Here is a 25,921-nt window from a genome sequence, read left to right as displayed (position 1 = left end):
TCCAGTCGAGTTTGGTGAATTCCCTCAGGACTCTCCCAGCAGAGTATTCTCAGAAATTCTCCCTGATGAAAATTAGTTGCCAATGATGGTAACTTGCTCAATGGACTATATTGTACACCTAAACTATGGGCTGAAGAAAGAAGTAACGTGAAGGTCCATTTTGGGTCATTAATAAGCATCTGCTGAACCTACTTGCTGTATAAGCAGCACCATGCTGGAGACAAGAAGGGGGTTTTGAGAACCTGGACTCTCTTTTCTCGTCCTTCTCTCCTGCCAGTGAAGTGAGGTGGCCAGCTAATACGGACTTTGCCTTAGAGACTGAAAAGACAAGAAATGGCAACTTAGGCTCTCACTTCTGGGTACACCATTGTCAAAACACCCCGCCCTCCCAGTGCTGCTCTGATACCACACCCCACTTCCTCCTGGGTGATGCTTTTCAAAGAGAATACAGTATTGGGTAGAATCACCACAGCAAACGGAAATAGCGATGTTCAGTCCACAGATGAACTCAGAGTTTTGTACAGAATAACACCCAGGGAATCCTCTGTGTGTGTGAGCCACGGCAGGCACTGCTGCTCTGGGTTACTGCCCATCACACGAAGAGGGCTGCCGAAAAGGGGGTGAGATGGGCCAGGGATCGGGACCAGGAGAAGAACAGAAAGAGGCAGAGCAGGGTCAGATGATCTTGGGTAGATCGGAGTGCACGTGGAGTCACCCACATCTTGTTGCACAGAGAAATGTCCCCAAATTAGAAATGAGTGGGTTGTAAAAGCATGTTTGTAATTACAGCTCAGAATCCATGGAAACTGAAATTAGATACTATTTAGGTTCCTACACTAGCCCATTGTCTGACCTATTAATCTGTTCATTCAGAATGAAGTCAAAATTAACTTATAACATTGACCAGCATTTGTCACTATTCTAGGTCATGACATCCTCTACCTGTATTTCTTCCTGCGACATGTCAAATTTATTGTAGGCTTAGTGGCCCATTTGGGGTCCATTTTCTCATTTTAAAAACCACAGATCACTCTGATTCTCAGGGAACATGAGTTGTACCGCATGAGAAGAGAACGGACATATTGTCAGCCACAACGCCAGTGGCCACACACCTCAACGGCAAGAAGGGAACCCACTAGCTCAGAGGTTCTGACTGAGTATCAGCACCCATGGAGAACTCTAGAAATGCAAATGCCCCAGCCCCACCCAGTTCCACTTGAATCAGAAACTCTGTGGGCAGGGCTCAGCAATCCGGAGGCTTCCACTTCCAAGGTGGGCACTGAGGTTGGAGGAAGAGCCCACTAGCGTCAGCTCCACAAGGCCAGGCCCGGGTCCTCCTCATTTTGACTTGCTCAGTCTCCAGCACAGTGCTGGGGACTTGGGTGGTTCTCCAAGCTGGTTCTCCACCAGGTTGATCTGCCTTCAGGGATGCTTGGTAATGTCTAGAGACCTCTTTGGTTGTCACAAACACCATGGAGGGATGCAACTCACATCAGGTGGGCTGGGGCCAGAGATGTGGCTGAACATCTTGTAATGCACCGGGCAGCCACCACACAAAAGCATTAACCGTGCTAAGTTTGAGCATTCCTGTTCTAACTATACGCATGAATGTGGTGAAGTCTGAGGGTTTCCCTTACCCATCCATCACCGTCTCTCATCACTTCCCCACAGGTAATGAATTCTAGCCCCACAGAAAGAAGGGCGTGCGCAGGCCTGGGGCAATGGGTCTCTCTTTTCCATACTGCCTTCTCCTCTAGGGACCACGAGCAGCGCAGTAACCGAGGAACAACACTCTCACAATTTGTCTTTCGACAAATCAATTAGGAATGAATAAATCAGTGAACAAATTAGTTCATCTGTTCTTTTTTTCTTGAAAGCTGAAAGGGCTCTTAGTCATCAAGAGGTCTGTCCTCTCTCATAACAGATGAGAGGATTAAGGCTCAGAGAAATTAAGGCAAGAGATCAAAGTGGCCAGTCTAATTAGGGAAAGAAGTGTTGCTCCGGCTCAGGGCCCCTAGATTCTTCTGCATTTATCCCTCTGCTGTGCCTGTGTTCTACTGTTGTGGATGCCGTTCAATGAGGAAAATGATCTGGAAAAATGGTTGGGTCTATAGTCACGTAGCCTAAGCACAGAGTATTAGCACTGCTCGCAGGGAAAGACTGTGTAACCTGCCTCCTGTGAGACCCGTGGCCCATGCTGATTTTTCTGTGATGTGCACGGTTTTGTGGATTTCAGCAGCCGTAGATACAGTAAGCCAGGCCCTCAGCCCGCGACTGCTCACTGCGCACATCCCAAAGGGGGTTTTCTGTATTCATCATATGCACACAAAATGTGAGAGATTAAAAATGTCGCAGCTTTGAAGAAAAAAAAATGGTAAAAAGAAAAAGAAGCATTTGATTATGGGCTCTATCTCCTGCAAATGCCAAGCTTGACTTTACCTCGTGAATTTTTTCGTGCGCCCTTAGGACAATTTTGTGATCAGAGCCATTGTTTGAAATGTACTTCAGCCTATTCTTGTAAGACAACAGTCTCCTAAAAGGACAGCACAGCACTTCATGACTGCAATTTCGTTGTTCTCCAGAGTAGAAGGTAGGTGGAGTGAATGAATATCTTCATTTTAACAAGGAATCCATTACAGATTAGTGGCAAAGAACAAGTGATAGGCAGAGAGTACTTGACAGTTTACAAATAGCTCTTCAAAAATGAAGGTAATAAGGAGGTTGCTAGTGCTAATAGGTACTGGAAATTGCTCTTGTTTTTCAAAATTGGTTCTTCATCAGAGTTGAGAAGCATTGTTTTCTTTTAAAATTGTGTTATGTTAGTCAGCCTTTGTATCACAATACTTGCTAAATTGCAATCTACTTTAATTTTCTATTTATCTTTTTATATTCACCCACTACTTGAATATAAGCTCTTTGATTTCAGAAGTAATGCCTAGTTTTTCTTTCTTTCTTTTTTCTTATTTTATTTTATTTTTTTATATTTCATTTCTTAGAACAGTTTTAGGGTAGTTGGGTTATGGACATTGGGAGGGTATGTGCTATGGTGAGTGCTGTGAAGTATGTAAACCTCGCGATTCACAGACCTGTACCCCTGGGGCTAATAATACATTATATGTTTATAAAAAAAATAAAAAAAAATTTTTAAAAAGAATAGTTTTAGATCTGTAGCCAAATTCAGAAGGTACAGAGATTTCCCTCACATGCCCTGGCTCCCCAAAACCTTCCCCCACTATCATCATCCCCCAGCAGATGTACAGTAGTGACAGGCTGTGACCCTGCACTGGGACCACCATCGCCCCAAGCCCATAGCTCACTTCAGGGCTCATTCTCAGTGTTATGCATTCATTGCCTTTGGACAAACGTGTCAGGACAGGTATCCGTCACTATAGTATCGCCCAGAAGAGTTTTACTGTCTTAAAAATCCTGTGATCAGTCTATACATCCCCCCCTTTTCCCAGGCCCTAAGAGATATTAAAATTTGAAAAATAAAGATGTAATGATAGAAATTATGTGGTGCTGGTAGCATAAGAGTTGGGCAGATTGTCAGAATAAGACAGAGTGTCCTGAAACAGACCAAATATTTACAAAAGTTTCGTGTACAATGAAGAAGGCATTTGAAGTCAGTGGGGAAAGGAACGATTGCTTCATGAATGGGGCTGTAGCCCGTCTGCTAGAACCTATACTAAAGCGAACCTCAAAATAAAATTGATAGGTTGATGATATCAATGTAGAGATAAAACTTCTCTACCACTAGAAAAACTAGACATGTAAATTAATAATTATATCCTTTGGAATTAGGGGAGACTTCTCAACTATACTACAGACCAGATCCAGAAAGGAATATATTCCTATACGATGTTACCTAAAAATGTATGTTACCTAAAACTTATATTAAAGTGAACATCAAGCTAAAACTGATAGGTTGAGGATATTAATGTAGAGATAAAATCTCTCCATTACAAAAAGAACTAGATATGTAGATTAACAATTATATCCTTTGGAATTAGGGTATGATATACCCTAATTCTCAAACATGATACCACAGACCAGCTCCAGAAAGGAATAAATTTCTATACTATGTTACCTATACTTACCTTTGTTAAGTATAACAAAGTATAAAACAACAAAGCAGGAGACACAATTGTAATGTATGCAGCAAAATATTTGACAAATATCTGAAAAGCTATTAAACATCAATGAAAAGAGAAAAATCTAATAATGAAATACTATTTACCTACTGAAAAAAACTGACAAAGTTTCATAGCAGACATCTCACAAAATAAATATTATGAAGGGTGAATAAAATATGAAAAAGGTCAACTTCACTAGAAATAGAAGAAATGTAAATTGGCCAGCTTCATAATCCCTTCTCTATAATTCCAAAATCTAAAATGCTGAGAAAATAGAAAAGAAATCATTCTGTAGTATGAAGTAATTTTGTAGCAAACCTGAGATGGGCTACTTATGATCGATTTTTTACACTAAATGTAACTGTTAATGTCCTTCCCCCAACATACAGATTATTGGGAATATTTTGCAATATACAGTGTATAAGTTTATTACCTTTATAAAGTATAAATTTGGAAACAGATCTGGTCATAATGGCTTGGAGAAGGGACATGTCCAATCTTTATGGAAGAAAATATGTATCAAATGACTTTAAAATGAGGCAAGTATATGAAGGCACACATACAAGAATGCCCACTGAGGCATTGCTTAATAATGATATACCCAGAAACATCCTTAATGTCCAAAAATATGATATTTTGGAGTATATTATAGCAAATAACTACAATGGAATATTTTACAACCAGTAGATTGTTATTCACTACAATAAAGATATTTATAGGATAGAGTTAAGCTAAAAAAGGGATGTACTAAACATGTACCCCTGAAACAAATAATATATCATGTGTTAATTAAGAAATGGTATGTACTAACCACAGCATATATATACTATATATGTTTAATAGGAACTCATTTAAAAAGATATAAATTTACATGCAAAAATCTATTTTTTTAATTGTGTCACCATGTCATCCATCATTAATTCTCTTTTTTTGTATTTATTTATTTGACAGACAGAGATCACAGGCAGGCAGAGAGGCAGGCAGAGAGAGAGGAGGAAGCAGGCTCCCTGCCTGAGCAGAGAGCCCGATGCGGGGCTCAATCCCAGGACCCTAGGATCATGACCTGAGCTGAAGGCAGAGGCTTTAACCCACTGAGCCACCCAGGTGCCCCTCCATCATTAATTTTTGATGTAGGGTTTCATGATTCATTGTTAGCATGCGATCTGTGCCCTCCTTAATACCCATCACCAGGCTCACCCCTCCCACACCGCCCCTCTCCCTTCTAAAACCCTCAGTTTGTTTCCTGGAAATCTTAAGTGGGAAAAAAATCTGAACCAAAATGCTATCACTGGGTGGACTGGATTTTAGGTGATTTTAAGTAGTTACTTTTGAGGAGTTCACAATTCAGATTTTGTAAAATGATCTTGGATAACCAAAAGGGAAAACTGCTTTTTCATATACTGATTCCTCTTTCATTCCTAACAATTACATAAAGTGGGATGAATGGTTCCCATTGCAGAGAAGGGAGAGCGGATGCTGGTGGAAGTAAGGACTTTCTTCAAGATTACAGAAGATGTAATGATGGGGTCTGTGTCCTCTGATCCCATATCTTGTCCCTTTCCATGGCAAGGCCTCTGCTGACCTGGCCCCAGATATCACCGGGCCTGCATTCAGATCCCCAGCCTTGGTAACATTTGGCAATTCAAGAAGTCATTCTTTTGTTTAATACCACCTGATGAGGGGGCACCCTACGGATGACATGTCATGGGGAAGCACTAAGACCACGAAGTCATAGCTCTTGATTTCAAGGCTATTCCAATTCTTATAATAGGGATTCCTCATTTAGGAAAGAGTATTAGTCTCTAAGTCCATTAATAAGTAGCTTGTTTAGGTCAGAGAATAGACTTTTTCCCCCATAGAAGTGTTACCCATGCTGAAGCCGCACATGCACATTTTCTAAAGTACTAGATGATACCCTGAAACCACCTTCAGTGGATTTCCAATGGATTTACCAGGCAATGCATCCCAACCTCCCATTTGGAGTTGGAGAAAACAACCTAAGACAGCTTGGGGAAGTCCGGTGAGAAGTTCTTTGTTTACTCAGCAGTGGGATCAGGTCCTTCCCTAGCTCCAGGACACCTGAGGGGTCCCATGGCCAAGGGTGGTGAGAGTAAGGGTGTGGGGAAGGACTCTGGGGAGGTAGCAGAGGTTGGGAGATGAGCCGGGCAGGTGATGCTGAGCATGGAGAAGAGAGGTACAGCAGGAAAAGAGGACGGGGCTGGGAGTGGGAGTGGAGACAGGGCAGGGGACAGCGATGCTGGGGAAGGTGAACTGAGAAAAAGGAGGATGAGGACAAGAAGAAGAACATGTGCAAATGGTGGTCTCCAAAAAGGGGCATGTGAAGGTCGGGGCAGGCACAGAGATAGAGAGCTGCCCCTTGATCCATTCCCTTCGATTCTCTTGGAGCTGGATGTGGCCCATGATGGGTAAGTCTTGCTGACGCTCATCCTCCGGGTTGGGCCCACCTGCCTCCTGCCACTGGCTAGAATGTGGAGGTGGTGGCACTGAGTCACCTTGGCATTCATGTTGGCCACGTGTTTGGCCACCTGAGTCTGGGTTCTCAGATGGGAGGGAAGTCAGCTGTCAAGCTTACACCACTGTCATTTTGGAGTTCTGGAACATCAGCCAAACATAGAGACTAATGAATACTGCACTTCCCAAGACTTTAGTAAGAAGTAAGAATAGAACAGAAAGCATTTTCTGAACAGTAATCATCCTGATAACAAAACAGAATTTTATTCTTCTACTCTACAAAGTCCTCCTCCCCTCTCTGCTCCTTCCTCTTGTCTGCCTTCAGAATGACCAGCCAATTCTCCCTGTCCTGCTCCCAAGAAAGAGGACGTGACAATGGTAGTCCCGTGGGGCATCTGGCATCAGTGTCATATTCCCATCCCCGCAACGAACAGTGTAGAACAACCACGAACTATCTTCTGGGTACAGATATTTTCCCGAGGTTTAAACATTTGAAATTCAAATTTGCCGGGGGAAGACCTTTGGGAGAGAAAGCAGAAGGAAACACTTTGTAGACTTAGAACCTCCGTCATGCTCTTGGGCTGCAAGAAGCAAAAGCCTGAGCTGTGGGACACAGCCCTTTCCTCCTTGAAACAAAACCAAACCTACAGTATCTTGAAAATACCCCTGCCCCTAATTCTCAATGTCTCCCTTCCCCAGGGCTCAGAGAGGAGTGAGCACTGGTCAGGTGTCCACTGCAGTAGGCTGGTCATGCCTACGGGACAGACAGATGGGTCCTGAGGCATGTGGGGTGAGGGGCGTGGAGAAGGGCTGAGTACTCTCGGCTCTTCACTGGGGGATTTGTGAATGGCTCTAGAGAAGTGGGAGATTCTTCTTCTCTCTCACTGTTTTTTTTTAAACCAACATTTCATCTTGTTCTAAAAAGAATCAAAAGCAATATGCCGTTTCATTAATCTGTACCTCAGTTTACCTCTCCAGGAAATGAATAAGAATCAGGGATAGCAAAATCTGACATTTACTCAAAACGATTTCACATACGTTTCCCCCATTTGAATACTGTGGTCTTCTAACATATTCAAGTTGGTGTTCTTACCCATTTTTAGAGACAGGAAAATAGGCTCAGGGAGGTGAGGACATATGTTGAAGGTCGCATAGCTAATCGTGGTGGAGTGGGGGACTGGAAGTCAAGTGCCACAGAGGCTGACCTGAGTGCCCTCTGCTGTAAACATTCTCTCCCCTTTACGGGGTCTTTTCCGAAAGACACATAGTTCTTTGATTTCCTGTAAGCTCAGTTCTGTTCTGTAAGTAATTATTTTTAATTACATCTGACTGAGAGAGTTATGTTGACATCTTTGTTGAGAAACCTCTGGGTTCCCACCGCGTTCTCCGCAGCTGGTCTTCACAGCGAAGACAGGATGATTAAAAGGTATTATTCATCTAATGCTTCTCTAAGGTCCTCAAGGGATACCTTCATCTGAGTTGATCCCAGTAATGAAGCCACACTTCCTTCTTTGCAAAGTTGGTCAGGGAAGCAGGAGCAATTCTGCCTTTTCTGGTTCCGCATCCATGGTGACACCCTACCCACGCTTCCTCCTCTGGGGCCTCTGTAGTTCCTTGCTTCCATCCTGGTGATGGGATGGCTTAAAACACAGTGACAGAAACAGAACATCTGGCCTTCATGCAAATAGGAAGGCAGAGATGGGGGAGAGAGATTTTCTCCCTGGACCTTCTCTCCCCAGAAGAACTGCGCACATCACCTCCGGCAGGTGCAAGACTGGGACCATGGCTTCTGCCAGCGTCCCCCAGAGTCTGCCTGTAGTTCCTGACTGAAATGCCCTCTTATCTTGCTGGGCTGATTAGACTCTGGAGCTTGTCTAGGGAGCATATCTACTGCCATCCGACTTCTGGGGTCATAGGACCAGGACCAGGGATGGCTGACTTTGGGAGCAGCAGGACATGGGTAGGCAAGTCTGGCGCAACCCATCTACACCAACTGCAGCTATGTCTCTGCTGGGTCTGCAGTAAGCTAAGAAATCCAGGCTGGCTTCTGACTGGAGAAGACGGCGTTCTAATGGGAATGACTCTTAGCAGACAGACGAGAAGCGTCTTACAGAAGCTGTTCCATGGGGAAACGTTCAATGCTTGGTTTCAAATCTGCAGTTGGCATGACTGGGTTTGAGGATGAAGAATGGCTCTTTAAAACCAAGACTGCTCCCCAGAGTCCTCAAGACTCTGGTTCTTTCTGCTTTCAGAGAACCCAGGCAACACAAAAACTGAGAATTTCCTTGCTTTGCGGTGATGCCGTAATGCTGTCGCCAAGGTGACGTGTGTCTCTCTCTGCTGCTTAGAGAGAGGTTGGAGTTGGAACAAGAACAAACCTCCAATGTCCGATTCTAGGCTCCCTGTCAACCTTTAACTGAACTGTTTTCAAACAACCCATCAAGGATGTACTTTTAATTTACCTTTAGTAATTGAAAGTGACGCAGTAAGCATCAGGTTACGGTTCTTCGCATGAGAGAAGAAATATTAGTGCATTTGATAATTAGTGTCTCTGCTTTCCTCTCTGTTGATCCTAAAACTTTGTTTTACCATAATTCTGGGACTCATTGGTGATAGGCAGTGACATGTTAGAACTTGGAGAACTTTGTCCAAAGTTACATATACTGACCTTGTGGACATTCTGAGTTCAGCATTTGGAATCACAGATTGCATAAAAATTCTTTCCAGAAAATACTGTGACTCCTTAGATGCGCAGTTAGCCATGACAGTCCTATCTCTCTCTCACACACACACACATACACAGAGTTTTAATTTGGCTGGAGATTCTCTCCTGTGCTGAAATCTACCTCCCAGATCACTTCTCCCACTTACCCTGAGACCAACAAGGCCATTTCCATATATTGAGCAATAGGATTATTAGACATTCCGCATACGTGTCTCACTGAAATCAAAATGCTCCCTTGCCAGCCTAGTATTTCACCAGCCTGATAAACCTACAAAAAATGGAAATTAGGTGAGTTTGGTAGGAAATTTATTAAATCTGTGAATTCTGCTGATTATCACCTTTTTATCTTTTTTTTTTAAACAACTAAACAGAAAACTTTCTGCTTTGTTAAAAGCCTATTTCTCCCTTTTAAGTGAAGATCAGAAAATTGCTAGTTAGGACTCTTTTCAATTATCTTGCTTATATTGATGTGGCATATTAAAGTCACCCCCAAGCCTTCTCTTGCCCATACAAAGTAATATCTATTCTTTATGCTTTTCTCCAAAAAGTATTCATATTCAAATTTCAAATGATTTTTTTCCCCCTACTCACTGGGTAACATCTGATTTCCATATAAACTTATTAAAATGCTGAGCCCAAGGGCATTTCTGTAATATGAAGTTCAAGGTCTAGGAAAGCAAACACAGTCACCACGTTCCTTGATTCTCTGCTAGAGGCAGGAGCCTGGGCTATGCAAAGGGACCGAGGTCCTCACTGTGGCCAGCTCTTGTGTTCCCACCAAGAAAAAGAGGCCAGTACAAAGCTCAGCGAGGAACTGGCAAGTCTGGGAAAATCACTTCATCTCTGCGGGTCTCAACTTCTTGGCCTATAAGACCCGGGAGTAGAGATTAATCTCTGCAGTCCATTTGTGCCGCAGCCCTCTAAGGGGCGGGGGTTGCTACTTGTGCTCGCCATTCTGCTATTCTAACATACTTGCAGATGGGAGCCTGCCATCCTGGAGAAACATCCTTGCATTCCGATGTTATAGGAATAACACAGAAATGATCTGTGCCATAACATTCACACAATACATATTCATCGAGCACGGATGACAGGCATTTCCTCCTTGCAACACTTACATTTCAGCAGGAGCAACAAAACATGGATACAGCAGCCCACAGAAGCTAGGGGCATGTGAGTAACTTTGTGTCTATAATTTTCATCCTAACAGTTCTAAGACAGGAGGGATTCAGAAGGTCTCAGAGCTAGAAGGAATCCCCCCTGCCAAGCCGTCCTTTCCCTAAGTTAGAGTCCCTTGTGCAGGGCTCTACAAAACGTCCAGGGGTAGGAAGTGAACTCTTCTTCCGGGGAGAGCATCACTCTTTCACCGCCTGGCGGGGAGGCACCCAGAGCCTGCCGCTGTCCTTTGAAGCCGGTCCTGCAGTTGCGTCTGCTCAGTAATTGGTGCACACACCCCCCGCTGTGTTTACTTTTAAAAAGAAAAGAAGAAAAAGTCACACAGGTGGAACCCAGGCATCTGAAAACACTGTCTGCACGGCGCATGCTTCCTGACATTTTCTGCTGAGCCCGCTCGGGACTCTCCGCAGCTCGGAGGAAGGAGCAAACAGAGTGGGGAGGCGTGGAGCTGGGAAAAAGGCAGAGGAAGAAGTGAGAACTAGGTCTGTCTGACTAAACTCACTAGTTCCTTCTCAGAATTCTAGAGTTTATACTTCATTTTCAAGCTGGCAGCAGCTTCTGTCACCCTTATCTATTAGAAACCAACCGCTATTTTGTGGTTACATGAGAAAAGCAAACATACACCTCCAGATGCTTGAGACTGTCATGAAGGATGACAGACACTCACTCGAGCAGAGCCCAGTTTCTGATGAGGCTGGTTTTCTGCTCTGTGCCCGCTGGGGCTACTCTTCAGGGAAACCCAGGTCGGGGCTGGTCCAGGTGCGTCCTTCCTGACTGAGGTGACAGCGATCTTGTCAGACTTACACTCTGTGTAGGCAGTTGTCAGGACTGGGAATCAGCACGTCAACCCTCCTCATTATGGGAAAAGGAAAAGTCATCTCTGGACCCACGTTAACAGGGTTACGTGTTTTTGCATATACCTGCAAGGCAGGTGACCGTTCTTCCCTCGGGTAAGTAAAACACATTTTATCACTCGCTACGATAAGCAGAAAACCTCATTAATTCAGTCTACCCCTCATCCGTGATTAATGTGGGATATGTGTCAAATTTCACAAGAAAGTGTTAGACGGAGAGTTATCTCTGGAGAACATATCTTGGTAAACGTTTGGGAAGTGCTAACCCTATTTTGAGTCTAAAGTGGATAAGTTTAAGTGTGTACATTATAGATATTTACAATGGAAATAGCAAGTTAGAAATAACATGATTGGCTACGCTGATTGAGTACCTACTGTGTACTTGACATTCATCCGAAAAAAAAAGAAAAAATGCCCGAAGCAGCTCTGCAAAGTGGAAATCATCACCCTACTTCACAGATGAAGAAACCAGGTACAGAGGTTAAACATCTCACATAAGGATTTACTGCTAAAAAGAGAAAGAGCCACGATTTAGCACAGAAGGCCCACTCCACTCTCCAGGCCAGCCGGTTTCTATGTTCAAAGGTGGCGGCCTCCAACGATCTATTTTTAACAACTTACTTTACCTGCCCCCGAAATTGAATAACTAGAATTAAAACAAGGGAACTGTTTATTGTGATTTAATTAATTCATTTAATTAATGCAGACTTAGTTTTCTTACTGTGCATCTGTCATACAGAATATTCACAATATACATCTGGGGAGAAAGACAAGACAGCAAACACAGGAGTACCATGTTCATTTCTACTTTATCGTTATATGCAGGGTGGGTCTAGAGATCTGAGCCCTCTGCATCCCTACCTTCCCTGCCGATGACCAGGGATCTACCCCACCTTGGCTGCCTCCAAAGCCATCGCTGCTTCAGTGCTAAGATACTCTATGCTTTGGGAGCCCCTGGGTGACCCTTAAGTATGGGATCCCGGGAAGGAAAGACAAGATAGAATATTTGTACAATATTATGTTTTGTCCTTTGTTTCTAGACAAATGGCCAATTCTCTATGACCTACACATTATTTTGGTCTCCAGTTTTAGTGCAGAAGTATACCTCATTTCATTAAACTTCATTTGATTGATTTTGGATATTGCTTTCTTGCGATCCTGCTTCAAGCAAGTCTATCAGCACATTTTCCCACAGCTTTTGCTCATTCCATGTCTCTGTGTCACACCTCGGTAACCCTTGCAATACTTCCAACTTCTTCATTATTGTTGTATTTGTTATGGCGATGCGTGATCAACCATTTTCGGTGTTACTATTGCAATTGTTTTGGGGTGCTATAAACCGCACCCATGTAAGATGGTGAATTCAATCAATCAACGTGGGTCCTGACGACTCCACCAACTGACGGCTCGCCCCGCTCTCTCCCTCCCCCTATTCCCTGAGACACAACAATATTGGAATTGAGCCAGTTAATGACCCTACAAGGGGACTTAAGTGTTTAAGTGAAAGGAAGAGTCACACATCTCTCTCTCTAACTCAAAAACTAGACATGATTAAACTTAGTGAGTCCGGACTCTTATGACAGTTAGGCAAGTTATGAATGAAAGGAAAAATTCCAGAAAGAAATTAGAAGTGTTCTTCTGCTGAACATGAATGATAAGAAAGCAAGAGAGCCTTACTGCTGATACGGAGAAAGTCTGAGCAGTCGGATGGAAGATCAAGCCAGACAAAGCCACACGCAGAGCAAGGCCCTAACTCTTGTCAAGTCTATGAAGGCTCAGAGAGGTAAGGAAGCTGCAGAAGAAAAGTGGGAAATTAGCAGAAAGTGGTTCATGAAGATAAAGTAAAGAAGTCATCTCTGTAACATAAAAGAGCAAGGTGAAGCAGGAAGTGATCCAGAATCTGTCTTAGATAATTAATGAAAGTGGCTACAAGAAACAAGAGTGTCAATGCAGAGGAACCAGCCTTGTGTTGGAAGAAGATGCCATCTGCAACTCTCATAGCTAGAGAGAAGGTAATGCGTGGCTTCCAAGATTCAAGGGACAGGCTGACTCCCTTTTTAGGGGCCGATGCAGCGGCACACTGCAGAGGAGGCGCAAACAGCCAGAGAGCCAGAATTAGAAGTGGAGCGTGAGGATGGAACTGACCTGCTGTGATCTCATGATTAAACCTGAATGCATGAGGGTTGCTTCTCATGGATGAGCAAAGAAAGTGGATTCTTGAGATGGAATCCCCCTCCTCCTGATGTTGCTGTGAAGACGGTGGAAATGAGGAAAAGAGATTTAGAGCATCACATAAACTTGACAAAGCAGCAGCAAGGTTTGAGAGGACTGATCCCAATTGTCCAAAGAAGTTCTCCAGTGGATAAAATGCTACCAAATGACATCACATGCTCCAGAGAAATCACTCATGAAAAGAAGGGCTAATTAATGTGGCAAACTCAATTGTGTTATTTTGACGAATTGCTACAGTCACTCCCACTTTCAGCAACCACCACCCCGATCGGTCAGCGGCCATCAACACAGAGGCAAGATCCCCCACCAGCAAAAAGATTAAAACTCGCTGGACGCTCAGATGATGGTTAGCATTGCTTAGCAATCAAGTATTTTAAAATGAAGTATATACATTGATTTTTTTAGACATAATGCTATTGTACACTTAGCAGACCACTGTATAGCGTAAACATAAGTTTTACATCCACTTAGAAACCAAAAATTTCATTTGACTTCCCTTATTGTGATATTTGCAGGTAGTCTGGAGCCAAACCCATAATAGCTCCCAGGTTTGCTTGTGGCACAAATATAGGGTTCCTTCATTTTCCATCAGTTAAGGGCTTGGTCTTCCTGAGACATGTAGCATATCATTTCTGAAACATTCAGAAGCCTACTCTTTAACAAAGATGACACATTCACTTTCAACAAACTGGAAAGCTATATTATTTTAGGTGCCTAATATTCACAAACTCTACCAGCCCAATTTTTCTTAAGACACAATAAAGTAGACTTTGACATTGATTTCTACATAAACTCACACACTTACTGCTATCTCAGGCTACATAGGTAAGATTCATTTAAGAGAATATAGGATTTCAAAAAACTTGACTCTTCTCCCAGAGCATACCCCTATTACAAATTAGGGCTGGAGTCATTCATTCATATTGAAGAAAAAAGAAATTCTCAAGGCAAAATATTTCCGTATCAAATAAATATTTTGAGGGAGCTCTAGGAAGAGGGGTTTGGGGTAAACCATGTTTTAAGAAACAAAAGAGAATGTGAAGTAAATTCTTTCACAGTAACTTTAACAATGGTGAAAATCAATCTGAAAGAAGTTACACGGCTTGTCATAGAGTCTGTTTTTAGTTTAATTCCTGCCATTTGACATCCGTTCTGGAAAGTTCCTGGAAGGCTTTGTATTTCTAACAGAATCAACATCACTCAAGGTTCTCCATCAGATTCGACTCGTTAGTGACCCAGCTACACTGTCAACCCTGAAGTATTCATTTGTCATTCTAATGGGAAGACCACAGAACATACTGGTAACAACAAGGGAGTGACACTATAATTAACTCCACCGTGATTAAGTCTAATTGACTTAGGTGAAAAGATGATCACAAATTAAGATAACTGAAAACTTAGGCCTTGATGCTCTCAGCCTATCCTCACCATCTGAATTTAGGAGATAACCCGTTCAAATACTCTTTCTTACTTAAGCTATTAGAGATCCGAATCCCATGGTGTATCCCATCAACTTTGTCTACCTGAGTGATGGAAGTCTGCTATTATTCTCTCTGATATTGATTTATAGGTAGGGGTGAGGAGGAGGAGCAGAAAGGAGTGAAACAGACAATCACTTTTATAATGCTGGGACTCTGGCAGAGGATTTCTAATTTACTAAATCAGGGGGTTCTCTAATTTGGTTGCACAGGATCATTTCTGTGCACTCACTGTTGTGTGACATAAGGAACTAGGGAAATGAGAAAGACATATTTCTTGCACCTGGTCCTCATGAAATTTATAGAATAGAAAGGGAATGAAGGAAACTTGATCAGCCTCTTAAGTCAAAGCACTGTGTTGGGCACTGTCCGCCATTGCTCATGGTCTTGTTAGGTCTTCACAGCAAACTTTAAAAAATGGGCTTCAAAACCCCCTGATCCCATTTTAGAGAAGAGGCAACTAAAGTCCAAAAAAGTTTAAAATGGTTTTTAAAAAAACTTTAAAAAGTTTTGTTCTTTTGTTCCAAAAAAAGAACAAAATTCTAATGCATGCTGCAATGTAGATGAAACTTGAGGACATTTTCGTAAGTGAAATAAGCCAGACATAGAGGACAAATATTATGATTTCACTTATATGAGGTAGAGAGAATAGCCAAATTCATAGAGACAGAAAGGAAAATAGAGGTTACCAGACACTGGGGAGAGGGGGGGCTTGGAGTTAGTGTTTAGTGGGAACAGAAACTTTGGGAAGTTGAGAACTTCTGGAGATGGATGGTGGCTGTGGGTTGCACAAGGTGAACGTACTTAATGCCACTTAACTGTACACTTTAAAATGGTTAAGATGGTAAACTTGATGCCACACATATTTTACTACAATTTTAAAAAGGGTTATATTGTCACAGCTTGTAACTAGAATAGTAAGGAATTGAGATGAGAGACATCTAACATCAAATGCCAGGCATTACTCTTATAATTGTGTGCAAGCCCTGGCACTTAGCATTTTTGCTACCTGCAGTCTGCTGTTGTGTGCCAATTAATAGTAAGCCCCGTAGGGCGCCTGGGTGGCTCAGTTGGTTGGGCGACTCCCTTTGGCTCAGGTCATGATCCTAGAGTCCTGGGATCGAGTCCCACTCGGGCTCCCTGCTCCGTGGGGAGTCTTCTTCTCCCTCTGACCCTCCCCCCTCTTGTGCTCTCTCTCTCTTACTCAAATAAATAAGTAAAATCTTAAAAAAAAAAAAAAAAAGTAAGCCCCAGGCTTGGGGTAGAACTGCCTCCTTGGATAGAGCAAGATGGTGCTGTTGAGAAGAAATCTGGGGTTTGGTGCAAGGAATATATGTAAGGCATAGGGAAAATAGAACCAGAGTTCTGAGACAATATTATACTTAATTTTACCACATTCAGCTCAGCTCCAGCTTTAAAATGCCCCTGATCCATCTGTCCACTCATCCGATAATTCATGCATTCGCCAGTCTTATTGTGTGCTGGCTACGTGCGAAGATCAGTGGCAGGCAAACATAAGCAACAGTGATGTTACTGGTACCCATCTTCCAGGGCTTAAATTCTAGCTGGGGTGATCAAAGAGCAAACAGAAAATGAATGAGATGAGTGATAGGCGATAGGTGGTATACGAAATAAGTGTGCTGAGTCCTCAAGGAAGCAGGGATCCAAACGACTCAGAATGGCTCCTGATTTTATCAAGGAGAACGCGGAGCTTGGGCATCCTCCAGAGCGACCCATCGGGATTGCTTCAGGTAGGACTCAGGTAGGTGAGAGGAAACAGCGGGTATTCTAGAAGGGCAGAACGCTCAGTATGAACGAAAGGAAAAGACTAGAAGCGGGGATTCCGAGCAAGAAATAGAGTTAGAGGGGTGCCTGGGTGGCTCAGTGGGTTAGGCTGCTGCCTTTGGCTCAGGTCATGATCTCAGAGTCTTGGGATCGAGTCCCGCATCAGGCTCTCTGCTCAGCAGGGAGCCTGCTTCCCTATCTCTCTCTCTCTCTCTCTCTCTCTCTCTCTCGCTGCCTCTCCGTCTACTTGTGATTTCTCTCTGTCAAATTAATAAATAAAAGCTTTAAAAAAAAAAGAAGTAGAGTTAGATAATTCAGATTTAGTTAATTAACTATTTTTAACAATAACTGCAGTGAAAGCAAGGAACCCAAAAAATTCCTGGGTCAGATGAAGCCTTGCTAGAACTATCCATTTATTGTGGTAAAAAAACATAACGTAAAAGGTACCATCCTAGCCATTTTTAATACAGTTCAGTGGAGTTAAGGATATTCACATCATTGGACAACAAATCTCTAGAACTTTCCAGCATGCACAACTGAGACTCGGAAAACCATGGAACAACAATTGCCCATTTTACCTCCCCACAGTCCCTGGGGACCACCACTCTATGTTCTGTTTCCTCGACTCTTACTTTTGACCCCTCATGTAAGCGGAATCAACCAGCGACTATTTGTCTGTCTTGTAACTGGATGATTTCCCTTAGATCATGTCCTCAAGTCTCCTCCACGTTTAGAATATGTCAGAATTTTCTTCCTTTTCAAGATCGAATAGTGTTTCATTGTACGTACGTCATGCAGCAATGGTCATTTGGGTTGTCTCCACACACGGGCTGTCGTGAATAATGCTGCTACCAACAGAGGTGTGCAAATATCCCTTGAGCTGCTGCTTTCAGTTTTTTTGGCTCTACGCCCACAAGTAGGACTGCTGGATCATGCTACAATTCTATTTTTTATTTTTTGAGTAATTATTATATTGTTTTCCATAGAAGGTAGACCCTTTACATTCCCTATTGGACAAGGATCCCAATTTCACTGCAACCTCACTGAAACTTCTTTTCTGGGGGGGGTTTGAGAGTAGCCATCTAATAGATGTGAGGTAGTATCTCACTGCGATCTTAATTTGCATTTTTCTAAAGGTTAGTGATGTTGAGCTGCTTCTTACATGCTTCTTAGCCATTTGTATAATATCTGCAGAGAAATGTCCGTTCAAGTCCTTTGCCTATTTTTTAATGGGGCTTTCGCTTTTTGTTTTGTTTTGTTTGTTTAGGATTTTATTTACTCATTTGAGAGAGAACAAAAGCCCAAGCAGGGGGAGCAGGAGTCAGAGGGAGAAGAAGCAGACTCCCTGCCAAGCAGGGAGCCTGACTCTGGGCTTGGTCCCAGGACCCTGGGATCATGACCTACGTTGAAGGCAGATACTTAACCAACTGGGCCACCCAGGCATCCTCTTTTTGCAAATCTTTTTAATATCTCACTTCATAGAAGACATATCTACTTATGCATCCAGTCTGTTGCTATCAAAACATACAGTCTCTGGAAAATTCCACTAGAGAGAATAAAAATGAAAAGGTGAAAAGGCCTTAGTAGTTCTATAAAATCAGTTTTGAGATGAGACGTCCCTGAAAAAGCCTTGCGTATCTCTGGGGTTCTCCCAGGAACACACTTTGAGAATCACTGCTCCCTATTTCTCTATGAAATACATCTATGAAAATCTTATATTTGTTCTTCTGTTAAAGTTTGATGGGTTTTGCTTCATTTTGTTTTTGCTTGGGTTCACTGTTCGTTTGTGTGCTATAATAACAATACCATTACGAGCATCCTTGTGGATCTTTCCTTTGGCACGTGTCTGAGAATTTCTATAGAATATGTGCGAAGTAGTCAAACTACAGGTTGTGTCATTGTAGTTAGTGGCAAATTGCTCTCGAAAATTTTAAATCTGTAAATGCGTCACTAGCTTCCAAGCACCTAAAAGGTCAATCATGATTATCTCTGGAAGGCAGGAAGTGTGATTATAATTTTTAAGACCAAAATATAACTAATAGTATGGAATTGTCTTTTGTGTGGAGAAAGGTCTCTAAAACACGAAGGTGCCAGTTAGCAATAGAAACGGAAAAAAAGAAGAAAAAACAGCCACAAACTCTGGCATGAGCCCCTTCAAGTACTTTTGAGGAAGAAACAGACTTCTCTCTCTCTCCATCCTTTTAATGTCCAATTCAACTGTCTGTTGAATTCAGATGTGTGACCTTCACCTCTCTGGGCTTAACATCCTCATCTGTAAAGCAGTAATGTTTCAGGATTCTGTGGATGAAAACATAGCGCCTTCAAGAAGATTATAGATTCTGGGGCGCCTGGGGGGCTCAGTGGGTTAAGCATCCACCTTCAGCTCAGGTCATGGTCCCAGGGTCCTGGGATCGAGCCCCGCATCAGGCTCTCTGCTCGGCGGGGAGCTTGCTTCCCCATCTCTCTCTGTCTGCCTCTCTGTCCCTTAGATAAATAAATAAAATCTTAAAAAAAAAAAGATTATAGATTCTTTGGGATACATGACTGATGCACATAAGCAGCAAAATCCAGTGGGTGCCCGAGCCCACAAAGGCTTCTGAAGGAATGGTTTCTGACGAGAGGAAACCCCAGAGCACTAGCTTCAGGAGAGAAATAGGGCTCAAAGCCAGGCAGCAGAGATGCACTGGAATGGGATGAGGGGAGATAAGGTTGGGAGAAGAGAAACAATATGAAAGCAATTCCCCTTTCTGACAGCGTGGTCAGCACGGTTTAGAGGACGGCGGTCAGCCTCAAGGCTCCGGGAGGTTCCATGGCTGCTCACATTCCCCTTCCCTTCTCTTTTCTTTATTCAAGTAGGCTCCATGCCCAGCGTGAAGCCCAGTGCAAGTTTTGAACTCATGACCCTGAGGTCAAGACCCGAGAGTTGACCAAGAGTCGCACGTTGAACCAACTGAGTCACCGGGTGCCCCTGGCTGTCAATGTTTCTATGTAGAACCCTAAATTGAGAAGGCACCTGGCGAGGCCTCACCCCCTGGGCACTGCTGTAGGAAGAGGCACCTATCACTCACCTCCACGAAGGGAATTTTGTCGACTCTTTCTGGGGTTGGTCACAGAAAATGAAAGTGGAAGTTGACGGCAGTATCAGACATTTCTTCCAGGAAGTCTCCTATCCGAAGTTACTTTCACTGGGAATCAAAAATGATTTCCACAAAGAATAGCGGAGTCTAGTGCTAGAACGACTCATCCGCATCTCCTCGTGAACAGTAAGGATGTGTTCACATAACCTATAACTGACATTAAAGCAGAGCGGTTATCTGTTTGCGTATCTTACTAGTAGAATCTCTCATCTTTCTAAGTGATGCATATACAAGCTATTTTTAGGAGCTTCTATTTCAGACAACAGAGATGCAGATAAAGAGTGCGATCCTCTGAAACAGACTGCTAAACAGGAAAATATTTACCAAACTGAAATTCTTTGCTACCATTTGGATGAGGGAAAAAGGCACCCGTTGTTGTGTACAGATACTGTATAAACAGACATCAAAGGAGAATTTAAGGGGTTTCAAAGTAAATTTGAATTTCTTTAAGGGTATTCATTTTACCAAGTTTACAATATTATAGTTATTTTTTTAAAGATTTTATTTATTTATTTGACAGAGAGAGATCACAAGTAGGCAGAGAGGCAGGCAGAGACAGAGGGGGAAGCAGGCTCCCTGCTGAGCAGAGAGCCCGATGCGGGGCTCGATCCCAGGACCCTAAGAAGGGGGGAAGGCAGAGACTTAACCACTGAGCCACCCAGGCACCCCTATAGTTATGTTTTGTAAGTGGATACCACAGGGCAGATTAAAAGGGACAGGGGATGGTTTAAGCATGACCTCTTCATTACAGAACATTATAGCAAGCATTATTGCCTCCTGGTTGTTCCCTTTTTTCTCAGTTTGTACATCATGCCTTTAAAAGCCATAAATATGAGCTATCTAGAACAGGCAATCCAGACAGCCAGAAGTTCCCAGGAGTTGGCGGGGAGCTGGTCATGGGGAGTTATTGCTTCGTGGGTCCCGAGTTTCTGTTTGGGATGGTGAGAAAATTCTGGAAACTGATCACAGCAGTGGTGGATCTAATACCATTGCACTGTATGTTTAAAAATAGTTAAAAATGTAAATTTTATGCTATGTGTATTTTTACTATAAGAAACAACAAATAACACCTTATTTAGTATTTATAAAGCATTTGATTTATTACTGAATTTGCCAACAATCTTAACTTTATCTCATTCCTGGGCTGCTTCCTTCCCCATTTCCTAGCTGGCCATTCCACATTTGTTCTCCTTGTGTCTCCAAAAACATAATTCTCTCTTCTCTACCCTCAGTGGATGGGCTAGTCCGTTTTGATGAGAAAACAGAAGCCACAAGACACAGATTCGCTCAGCTTCTGTCACTCTGGGTCGACCTCTCTTTATTTCTACCTCTCTTCCCTCCAGAGTGTCCCAAGTATGACCGTGGCCCTGGCCACATCCCTGGGACTATTTTTCCCCTTATCCCCTTGTCATTCTTGTGATTTCAGCCTCTGTCCCACTCCCACCTGCAAACATGCTCCCGCTTCCTGTCCCCTGACAACTTCTGACGTTGCTTCTCCTGCAGACGTGGCACTGACTCTTTTCTTCACCAAGATCTGCAGACCATTTTCATTTTCTCACCTTCCCTTGGCTTCTCCACGTTCTGCCCCTTGGCTTCCACCCCCCAACCCCCTGCCAGTCCTGCTCTCTCCAAGGCAGTGATGATGCCGCCTCCAGATCACTGGCTCATTCTCACTCTTCCTCCTCACTACCCTACATTACACGGCCAGCTCCCCTGCTTCCCTCCTGCTGTCCCTCCCATCACGTTGGTCACCCTCTGGGACCTGTCGGTTCAGTTTGGTTTGCCTAAATATTATGGATAACATCCAGATTTGGACTTTTTTTTTTTTAGGGTCTTAACAGACCCTAAGTGAGAGAGAGGGAGAAAGAAATATTTGTGGACCATTGGGAAGCCACAGTGATGGCTTCAATGATGGCTTCAATGGTCGTCTACGTAATGATAACTGCAAAAGGTATGTTTTTCTTGATACATACTTGCACATCTTTCAGTCCTATGTTTTCAGTTGTGTATTGGACTTCTCCAAGTGGTGTCCCACCAGCTTCTCATGCACAATCAAGATAAATATGAATTCTACCATTTCCCCAATGCCTATGCCTCTCCTCTCTCCTCTGTCTTGATCAGGGCAATCACCACTTACTGAGTCTCCCGAGCTCCCCACAGTGGACTCAACTCTGAGGACTGCTTCACTCTCATCATTTCCACCCCTCCATGCAATAAGTCCTATGAATTTTATCTGGTTACTTATTTCGTACTAGATCCCTACTCTTTAGTATTTTAGTTTGAGAACTTCAGATAGTTTCTCTAAATACAGTGGATTCCTAATTAATACCAATCCTCTGCCTATTCCTCTTCCACAGAAGCCATAAGAGACGCCTTTCAAAACCTCTTCCATGTTGAAAAACATAGAACATCTTTTCTGCTTCAAGCATTAGTTCTAGGCTCAAAGGCTGCATGATCTCTTCATTAGAATCAAACATCAAAACTTTTAAGGGTTCAACAATGGCTGAAACTATAGGTTTAAAAAGCATTTTGGTTTCTTTAAATATGTTCTTCTAAACAGTTTTGAATGTGCTTTTAGAAAACCTTAAGCAAAACAAATCTTCCCTCACACAACTAAAAAGATGAAAACAGACACAGAATGCTAATTAAAAAAAAAAAAAGGCTTAGTAAACACATAGAGGAGATATATGCAGAAACCCACAACTGATTTAATTTGCAAAACCACAGCTTTAGCTCAACTAAAGTAAAGATGACTTAGATAAAACACAACCAGAAAACTGAGATGAAAGATAGGGGTTAAGAAGTTAAAGTTGATGGTTCAGCAAGTAGACATCACGGGCATAGTATGAAGGTCTGGGAAATTGCTCTGGAAACAGGTGGATGGACTCCACGGACATAATGTTCTTAGTGGAACATTAGTCCTGCTTGCTGGACTAGTGTCATCTACTGAATCATGTCGCTTTCACTTGAGAAGATACAGTCACTTGATACAGAAGCAGAGGCAAGATTTTTAGGTTGAAGTTGATTTTTTCTGGTTGACGTGGGAGATCGCTGGTATTTGTGAAGGTTGTTTCAGAGCCAGAGTTAAACAGTGGGAGTCCAGAATCCTTCAGTGTAATCTTGATTCTACCACCAACCAGCTGTGACACCTTGGAATGTCCTGCCTGGCACCTCTACACCCCACTCTCCTAGCCTTGAACATGAGGATTCTGGGAAGAATAACTCATGTTTGTACATGCTAAAATTCCATAGTTTACTATTTTTCATCTAAGTATTACTAAGAATTAGGGGAGAGTCTCAGAGATGGTTTTTGCCCTTAGGGTTTAAGAAAAAGGGGCAATAAGAGACCCTATTTAAAAACTGAGGACGGCCATTCTCTTCCCAGTGAAACATTTAGAGTACCGACATCATTCTCAAGCACAGCAAGGCTTGTCCCTTCAGATGTGGCATATGTGGAAGTTACAAAGAGGACAGGAAGTGAAAACATTAGGGCTGGGGCTACACAACTGGGAATTAATTAGGCAAACTTAGAGTTTCCTTCTGCTCATGTGCTTACTTGCTGAATTGTAGCAACAGGCAGTGAAGTGAAGTTTTTGGGGTTTTTTTTGTTTGTTTGTTTGTTTTTTGTTTTTTGTTTTTTTTTTAAAGAAAAGGTGTAGCTCCAGGGTGCCTGGGTGGCTCAGTGGGTTAAGCCTCTGCCTTCGGCTCAGGTCATGATCCAGCGTCCTGGGATCGCGCCCCACACTGGGCCCTCTGCTCAGTGGGGAGCCTGCATCTCCCTCTCTCTCTGCCTGCCTCTCTGTCTACTTGCGATCTCTGTCTGATAAATAAATAAAATCTTAAAAAAAAAAAGAAATAAAAGGGTATCTCCTTAGCTCCTCATTACTAACAGGAATCCTAAAGTCCGATTCCTAACAGACCTTAAGTGAGACACAGAGAGAGAGAGAGAGAGAGAGAGAGAGAGAGAGAGAGAGAGAGAAATAGTTATGGACCACTTACTGCATGCCAGGCATGTACCAACACAGGAAGACAGCAATGGAGAAGAAGCCGCGACCCCAGGAAGAAGGCAGAAGATGAGAATGATGCGTTATCTGGGACTGGGGAAGGTCAGAGGACACCTTTCCTATGTCATCCCGGGACTTGTCTGCACCCTTTTTTTAAAACCATAATTTTGTGGCAGTGAGTCCCTATCACATTTTCCTCTCCGTCACTGTCCATGAAGACAAGGCATGTGGTACTTGAAGAGCAGGCCACATTCCAGAAAGTTGCCTGTTTGGATCTTTACCTTCCTCACTATTCTTTCCCAGCATTGTCATCATCTAAATCATCTCATTTATACTGTCTTTCTCTTCTAAAAGAAAGTAAGCTTCACGCAGGCCAGGATCTTGGCCCCTGTTTTTCCCCTGTGCTCCCAACACCTAGATCAGTCACCGACCAATAATCAATTATATGCTTGATCAATTCATATCTGTTGACTGAATAAATTCCACCCTTCCTTCTCACGAAGATTCCCATCCTCTCTAAGTTAACGAGCAAGTCCCTCTAACATCGGAGGGAAACCTTGCCAGGACTGGCATTTCTAAGGGGACCTATGTGCCTTTAACTTCTAGTTGGCAGAATTTCAGGTACTGGAATAAAGTGAAGTGAGAACTTTCTGGCAGTGTCACAGGAGGTATTTTGAGATCAGGGAGGAAGTGACATTCCAAAGGTGGTCACCCTTGGATTTGCTGGGAAGTACACTTCAAGGGGGGGCGGGGAACACCCTCTGTTCTGTTCACAGCTTCTTCCCTTCCTCTGTGGCTGAATCCATAAGTCCTTTAACTAAAAGTCCTGGCTGCAAGCTGGCACATCAGGGGTCCATGAAGGACAGAAGGATAAGGTTAAAATAGAAGACATACAAAATGTAGATACTTCGTTTCTGTCTCTGAGATCATGAATCATGATGTCCTGTGCCTTGGTTGTTATTATAAGTTTCCTATTTATATATTTTGAGGGCTATTATTTAAATTCAATGAATTGCTCAACATCTGAAAATTGTCCATTGGCTCAAATATGAAGCACCTATTGTGTTTCTGATTTTATTTTGCAACCCAACAAAAAAAATGATAAAGTACAGATTTCTTGGGATTTAAAAAATTAATCTCTGGAAAATACTGACAAAAGTAATGTTTTCTTAAATAGAGGTATTGCTGAACTTTTCAGAATCTTGGGCTTCAGGAATTTGTCAAATAATAATAATAAATACTAGACCTAAAAGGATCAAAACCTTAATGTGAACCTTATTAGTGATTCAAAGATGTGACAACTTATTGACTAAAAAGCAAATTACACAGTCACATCAGGCATATGCTAGAAACAATTTAAGTGTATCTCACAGTATAACAATACATCATTCTTCCAATTTCCAGAATGATCCCATAAGACTGAAGTTCAGACTTCAAAGTGATTACCAAGGAATGTTAATATGGTTGCATTTCTCACTCACTTTTAATTAAACAAACATTCTTCTCCTAGCTCTTTCCAAGTTATAGCTGTGTGTAGACATGTACATGTGTGTGTCCACATATGATAGAATTTGCCATTTTTAAATGTGTCCCCAAAGTAATTGAGATATAAAGAGAAGAGGAGCTCTCAAAACTCACTTCTCAGAATTAACACCGATGTCAGGTAGCATTTTTTAAAAAATGAGTCCGTAGCTAGAGTATACTGCCGAACTCAGGTTTAGCCAAGCAGAAGAAGAGCAGAGACCAGAGCGTCAAGCTGCCTGTGATGGCATTTCCAGCTCTGCCACTTAGGCGTTCTGTGACCTTGAACCACCTAATTTACCCATGACCTCACTTGTAAAATGAGGACAATGAGAGGACCTACTCCAGGTGAACTAATGGACGGAAGTTGAGCAGAGCAGCTGCTGGTGTATGCAAAAATATCT

General features: G+C 42.7%; 1 protein-coding gene across 10 annotated transcripts in view; it reads right to left on the bottom strand.

Moving 5' to 3' along the window:
* The window catches only part of PRKCQ (protein kinase C theta), a 175,443-nt gene that overhangs the window by 131,384 nt on the left and 18,138 nt on the right, over positions 1 to 25,921 (bottom strand). For 4 of the 10 annotated variants that reach the window (XM_082738736.1, XM_082738735.1, XM_082738732.1 and 1 more), the window contains one exon: positions 19,924 to 20,139. The exons of the other annotated variants lie outside the window; for them this stretch is intronic. The gene's annotated coding sequence lies outside the window, so the exon portion shown is untranslated. The remainder of the gene's footprint in view (positions 1 to 19,923; positions 20,140 to 25,921) is intronic. 10 annotated transcript variants of the gene reach the window in all.

This window comes from Mustela nivalis, assembly GCF_964662115.1.
Source record: "Mustela nivalis genome assembly, chromosome: 7".
Classification (NCBI taxonomy): Eukaryota; Metazoa; Chordata; class Mammalia; order Carnivora; family Mustelidae; genus Mustela; species Mustela nivalis.
The sequence above is the reverse complement of the archived record's forward strand: the minus strand, read 5'-3'. Positions and strand labels throughout refer to the sequence as shown.